The sequence below is a fragment of the Amborella trichopoda genome, chromosome 3 (assembly GCF_054954075.1).
Source record: "Amborella trichopoda isolate Santa Cruz 75 chromosome 3, AtrichopodaSantaCruz75HAP2 v2.0, whole genome shotgun sequence".
Classification (NCBI taxonomy): Eukaryota; Viridiplantae; Streptophyta; class Magnoliopsida; order Amborellales; family Amborellaceae; genus Amborella; species Amborella trichopoda.
In genome coordinates, this window is record NC_142338.1 from 17,404,222 (window position 1) to 17,410,768 (window position 6,547).

The following is a 6,547-nucleotide window of genomic DNA, read 5'->3' on the forward strand; positions in this document are numbered from 1 at the left end:
AACAGCCGCAAACTTTGTCGTGAAACTGGGAGTAGACTTTTTTCGGCACATTGACTTGGCTCTATTTTGCCTTTTGGGATGATCAGTAAGAAAGGCAATTCATTAATAAACAGCATTACAGTAACTTAGTTTGTGGGTTAGAACTCAACGGAGACGATATTCTAATGCATGCCTTGGTGATATTGATCTATGGATTTGATTAATAATGAGCAGTATTCAAGATGCAAGGTTCTCTTGAAGAATATTGTACACTATATGGAACAGGTATTTCATCGAGCATTTACATCGCTTTGCCAATTGTTGAATGATCTTTATGCTCTTGGTATTCAATTAGAAATTGTGTGTAAGAGAGAGAGAGAGAGAGAGAGAGAGAGAGAGAGTAGGACATCAAAATGAAGCTGGTTTTGCATGTAGCCGTTGTTCGATCTCTCTCACACTTGGGGAGAATTATTGGGTTGCAGGGAATTATTTTCTTAGGTGTTTGTGCTAAAATATCCCTTCTCCTATAGGGCGGTTGGGTTACCTCTTATGGTCTCCAATTCGCAAATAACCGCTGTCCATGCTGCTACACCTACTAACATAGGTTGATTTGGATGCCAGGTAGATGTGTTTCTTTCTTGGAAGAAGTAGAGTCCTCTAGGAGATGTGCCATCTCACAGGATTAAACTACACCAAGGCGCGCTATAACAAGAGACTTTTTAGAGTAGTGAGATCTAGCAATGAATCGAAGGGTCATCAAGAAGAGATTTACAAACACATTAATGTAGGATTATAGTGCCTTCCGATGAGTAGGGCTGCCAATGGGACGGAAGGCCCCGGCTAAAAAAAACAGTTGGGCTTGAGCCACAAATTGTGGCCCAAGGCCCGGGTTAGGACCACTGCCAGCAATGTTCGGCCCTGCGTTTTTCTTTTATTTTTATTCATTTGTTTTTAGCCCTCCCTGGCCCTAACAGCGCAAGGGCCGGTCCTATGGGGACAAGGGCTGCGCCTGGCCTGGCCTTGCCTGTTGCTTCCCTTACAGATGAGCTGTAAGGGAGAAGGTTTTCCGTTATGAATCAAAGACTCCTATGGAAGTAACGTAGTTTTGTGGTTTATTTTTTTCCCTTGTATGTCATTACATTATCGTTTACTCTTGGATTTGTGCCAGTCTCTAAGTCAGATCAACTCAAATTTTATATGGAACGAATTAAATTTAGAGATAAGTAGAAACAGTGGGGTTGCTCAAATTATGCGTTCCTTAACATCACAAATTTATACAGATCTGATTCTTTTTTAAGTTCACTAGCAGTCCTAGCTTTAGAATATGTGTATATGATTTTAAAATACTCCTAAAATTTTAACTAAATCTAATAATGAAAGAATTTTTTAGAGATATAAAATAAAACACCAAATACAGAGATAAATAAATAAATAATAAAAGAGAGGAAGAGTACATACGTGAGAATTTGTACCTTTTGATACCTTCTCTTGTCTTCTTGAAGCATGGCTCAAAGGTTGTGATTTAGGACAACTTGATCCTAGGGTTTGATCTTGATTTCTAAAACGTTTTGGGCTTATGGGTTGGGTTTTTTTTCTAATTTTATTTTAAAGATTTTGGGACTTTTCCTATTTTTCTAGAATTTTAGATGATTTTCCTAATTTTCTAGGATCTATCCTAATTTTCTTGGAGGATTTTTCTATTTATTTGGGATTATAAGGGAATTTCCTAAATATATGGGAATTTTCTTTTTTTTTTTAAGGATATTTTATGTATTTTCAATGCATTTTATAGGATCAAGGGGGTATTTACATATTTAAACTAGGGTTAGGGTTGAAATAATTTGATCTAATCTCCTAGTTCTAATAGGATTATGTATAGGGATTTTTCTATACTTTTTCAAAACAATTCGATTAAAACCAACCAAAAAACAACGTGTTTCAAGAAGCAAGTGGCCTCGTCTGGGCCCATACGGTAGGTCGTCTCACAAGGCTTGAGGGATATTTTGGTAATTATGGTATACAATCTTCTTGGGCCTTTAACTTTGCAACAGTAGATCCTATTCAAGTGATTCTTGGACTGATGGAAACCTCTTGGGCTCTACTATGGCTCCAGATAAGTTTTAGATAGTTCTGGGACAATAAAATTGGGTCTAGGCTGCCTATGACTCATTAAAGTTAGTATGATCCTTAGGGTACAAAATCAGGGTTTTTTAGGAATTCTCTTCGCCAAAATTTCGAGGAGAGTATTTACTGTTGCCCATTTTTGGCATTCACCTGGGGTACCAGGTGAATGGTAAAGAAGTAGACACCTAAGACATAATGGAAACGATTTATTCGAGGGGTCATCCTTTTGCATGACTAGTACCCCTTGGGGAGGTAGTACACCGATGGATATTTTTAATCCGTAAGACATCGAAATGAAAATGTATTATCTTTGGGGTAGTAGTTTTGAGAGGTCTTCGACAATCGGGATCCGAAGTGACAGTTAGCAGGAACCATACTATCTTTGAGCCAGTGACTTTTCATTACTAAAGTCACATCAATGCTACATGGGATACCAGTGTAGTCATCTTCGGCTTTGGATCTTTTTCAAGGGGCCGGGTTTTTAATTAAATGAGAACTTGAATTAAGAGATAAATGATGGTGGTAAAATTCATGCTAGTTGAACTTTTGTTCTCCTTTTTTTTTTTTTCTAAATTCTTCCGCTTGCTCAGTCTTAAGTTATGAGAAACTATGGGTTGTTTGTCCTAACAATGGGTTTTCCTAAGGATTTTTGTCCATGCTTTAAGACTTTTAAAGAAGGCGGAAACGTAGAAGCATCATATATGGGTTGTCCAACTCCTTTGTTTTAGAAAACATTTTTAGTAACTTTAAAAAATAGAGAGAAAGTTTTTTGAAATAGAACCAGGTGCTTGGGCATAAGATTTTAACAAAGCAACTAGATTTTTGAAATTTGACAAATGCTTGGGCAAAAATCATGTTTGGTAAGCAGTTTAGGCTCATGCTATCATGGAGTTTTTCTTTTTCTTTCAAATGTGATCTTGTCGAGCCTCTGCTTGGGACATTCAGGATGAGGAATCATCGAGTACTCTTCATCTTCTGATCTTTGGCTCTTATGTCACAACTCAAGGGAGAATATTTTGAAATTTCTTAACAAGCCGGTATCTTGGATAATATGGGATATTGTCCTTGAGTATTTAGAATCTCTTTGGACTTCCAATTTCGTTCCTTCACTACAACTCCTTCTAAGGTTTAGATAGTTGATATTTTACTTGGACTGATGCCTTCATATTACATTACTTTCTAACACCATTATGACTTAGGAAGATAAAAATTTCAGAGATTTTCGGAGAAGAGATAAAAAGATAGAGTAGTTCTTTTTTCTACCAACCTAGGTTCCCTTTCAGGTGTTCAAGTCGGTGGCCTTTTTTCCAACTCTTGGGGTTCCTTTAAGATTTTCAGCTTGGTAGATTTTATTTACTTTGCTTTCTTTTTCTTTTTCTTTTTCTTTATTGCCCCAGGGTCCTTTTTGGGTGTTCTGCCCAGTGGATTTTTGCCAATGCTCAGGGTTCCTTTCGAATTTTCAGCTCGACAAAATTTCTTTTTCTTTTTCTTTTTACTTTTGAAGAAGAGGTAGAGTTAGTATCGTTTTTTTCCTTTCTTGGCACTATGTCTAGATGAGATCTCGATCATCCTTCCTTTCTCTAGGTGTCAGAGGTTCTAATCTTAGTTAACTTTGGATTTTCCTTGTCCCTGGTTGGTATTCAACACTTCCTTGACAGTGGTTGTTGAATTACTATTGAGTCTTTCCTCCTTGAATTGCTTCATTCGGACCTTGATCCTTAGATTTGGAGTTACTCTCAGCTTCCTAGGCCTTCAGAATGTTGTTGGGTTCACCTTCGGGGATAGTTCAACTGAATCCTCAAAGCTTGACTCCTTTATTTTTTTTTGGATTACACTTTCGAGATTAAGGCATTTCCCTAACTTCGCGATCTCGGTTGAGCTCATGTATGACTTGAGCCTCCTATAGGTCGCCCACTACACTTATTTGAAAGATAGGTCTGACTAAGTCATTTTCTTTCAATCGGAATCGAGATTCTTCTTGAATAACTTTCATTTCTTGAGTTTCAAAAACTGGGCTGAGGTTATTTTCATCATTTTGAATTCTAGAATCCCTAGCTAGAAGATTTGGATTATCTACCCCTACCCTAATATCTAGGACATGAGTCTCTTGAGCCTCCTGCAAGTTAGTTCCGTCCACCTTAATTAGAACTCCTTGTGGGGTCGTTTGCTCTTCTACTCTCTCTTGGATCATGGACCATCGGCTAGGGTAATCTTTGACATTTTATTTTTGAGATTCCCTAGCTACAGCGTTTTGAGACAGCTCATGCTCATCTGGTACTTTTTCCATGGAATGAATAATTTGGAAAGTGTCTTCATGTCCTCAAGTTTTAAAGGGATGACTAGAATTGCCTCCTCCTTTTGGTGACCATTATTATCATATTTCAACTCTGAAGGATCTCCACACTAGTTTTTATTATCGAGGTAGTATGCTCCTTTTGTAGGTTGAACTCTTCTAATTCTATAAGAGCTCCCTATGGAATAGATTCGGAGCTAAGGCAATTCTCATCACTTTGTTTAGGAAATTCCCTGGCAACATATGATTGGATAATCATATCATTTTGTTTTTCACTTACTAAATTTTTTTGTTAGTTTCTTCCAGTACCCTAAGACAATATTTGGTGATTTTCAAGCTTGGGCAGGAGTCTTGGCTCATCGGTCCTTATCACATTGATATCAGCTAGAATTCATCTGATATCTCTTGGCTTTGCCATGAGTGAGCCCCATATATATCCCTGAGCGATTATGGGGATGTTTTCGAATCGGGATCAATTTCACATTCTTCAATTGTTTGCTCATCAAGGTCATATTCCGTTGAATCTTCACCATGGTCGAGTTCTTGTTCTATCATGGCTTCATTTGGCTCTTGCCCCAGTATGATTTCTTCAAGTTCTTGCTCCAGTATGGCCGGTGACTTGTCTTGGGCCCTTTCCTTTGCTCTCTCATAGCGCGCATTGAGTCAAAGAGAAAGGTCGAATGCTTTTATTGAAGTAAAGTTTACATTCAGGGGACGCATTCTCTATGGTCATACTGATTTTAGAGGCTTCAAAAAGTGTGTAATCAATGACTTTTGATGCAACCTTTCTAACTCTATGGATGAAGTCTATAAACAATTCGCTAGGATTTTGTCAAGTGGAGACTAATTCACTAAGGGTCATTGATCTCTCTCTGGTTACGTGATATTTCTTGACAAAATTTCGAAGCCATTCATCAAGAGTTTGGTCAGAGTTTTTAATAACCCCCTCTCGGAACCAGGCCAGAGGTTGTTCGAAGAGGGTGTATTGGAACATTGCCTTGAGTAGGTGAGGTCTATTTTCAAGTGTAGGAACAAATAGAAGGTAAGCAATTACATGATTCTTAGGGTCACTCTTCCCACTAAACTTTTTTTTCAAATTGGAATAATTCGAAACCCGATGTGAGGGGTTTGACATTCCTGAGGGCATCTATTTATAAGATCCTGGTAGGAGTATGTTAGGAACTCTGATCTTTACTAAAGTTTCTTTAAAAGGAGGATAAATCGGCTTTCAATTAGGAGAGCTCAACTAACTCGGGGGGTCTTAGCTTGGGTGTATTGCTGATGGCCCGAAATTGATGGCATTAATTGAGATGTAGGAGGGGCAGTCAGCATGGGTTGCACTTGATCGACAATAGAAGCAAGGTGAGCCTACAAAGGAGCCGGAGTGGAGTTAGGAAGTGGCGCAGGTAAAAAAGCCTGGGCCAGGGCGACTTGAACCAAATAAAGAGGTGGTGTATGTACATGGGCCTGAGCTGGGGGGATAATATAGGTAGGTCTGAGGAGTGACCATTGTTCACAAAACCGGCCGATCTAACTGCTAACCGGTAGGTTAGACTGGCCGGTTCTAGTTTTGGGCGGTTTTGGTGATCAACCGATATTTTAAATTTTAAATAAAATACTACTTCAAATTTATATCAAATACATTAGGATGGTTTATTGGTTAGCTTTGATGATTAAGTTTTATATGAATCATGGTTCGAACCTTGCCGCTTTCCCACCGCCAACGTGTTTTCTTTTAAGAATTCATTTCATTGGATCCAAAAAATTACTTGAACTAGAATCCTCAAAATTACTTGAAGCTGAGCATGTGCCCAAGCTAGTAAGGGTCGACTGACTTGTGGGTTGCAGACTCCAGACTGACTAACTAAATTGAGTTGGCCACAGGATTCAAGAGGATCTTGACCATGCCCATGGGTTGGGACTTGAGGTGGGTCAGGACACGAGCTTCAGTAATGCCGGCTCATTGAGGGGGTGGAAAGAGTTTAATTATGTTGGTTAGGTGTAGAAGATGTCCCTTGACCTTGATTAGGATGTTGGCCCGAGACCCGAGATGGGTCATGGGGTTGGGGAAGGCTAGTGCGTCATAGAAATGCTCTGACCTTGGGTAAGTCCATAAGCTACTCGATTGAAAAGGACTCGTAGTCCCTAGAA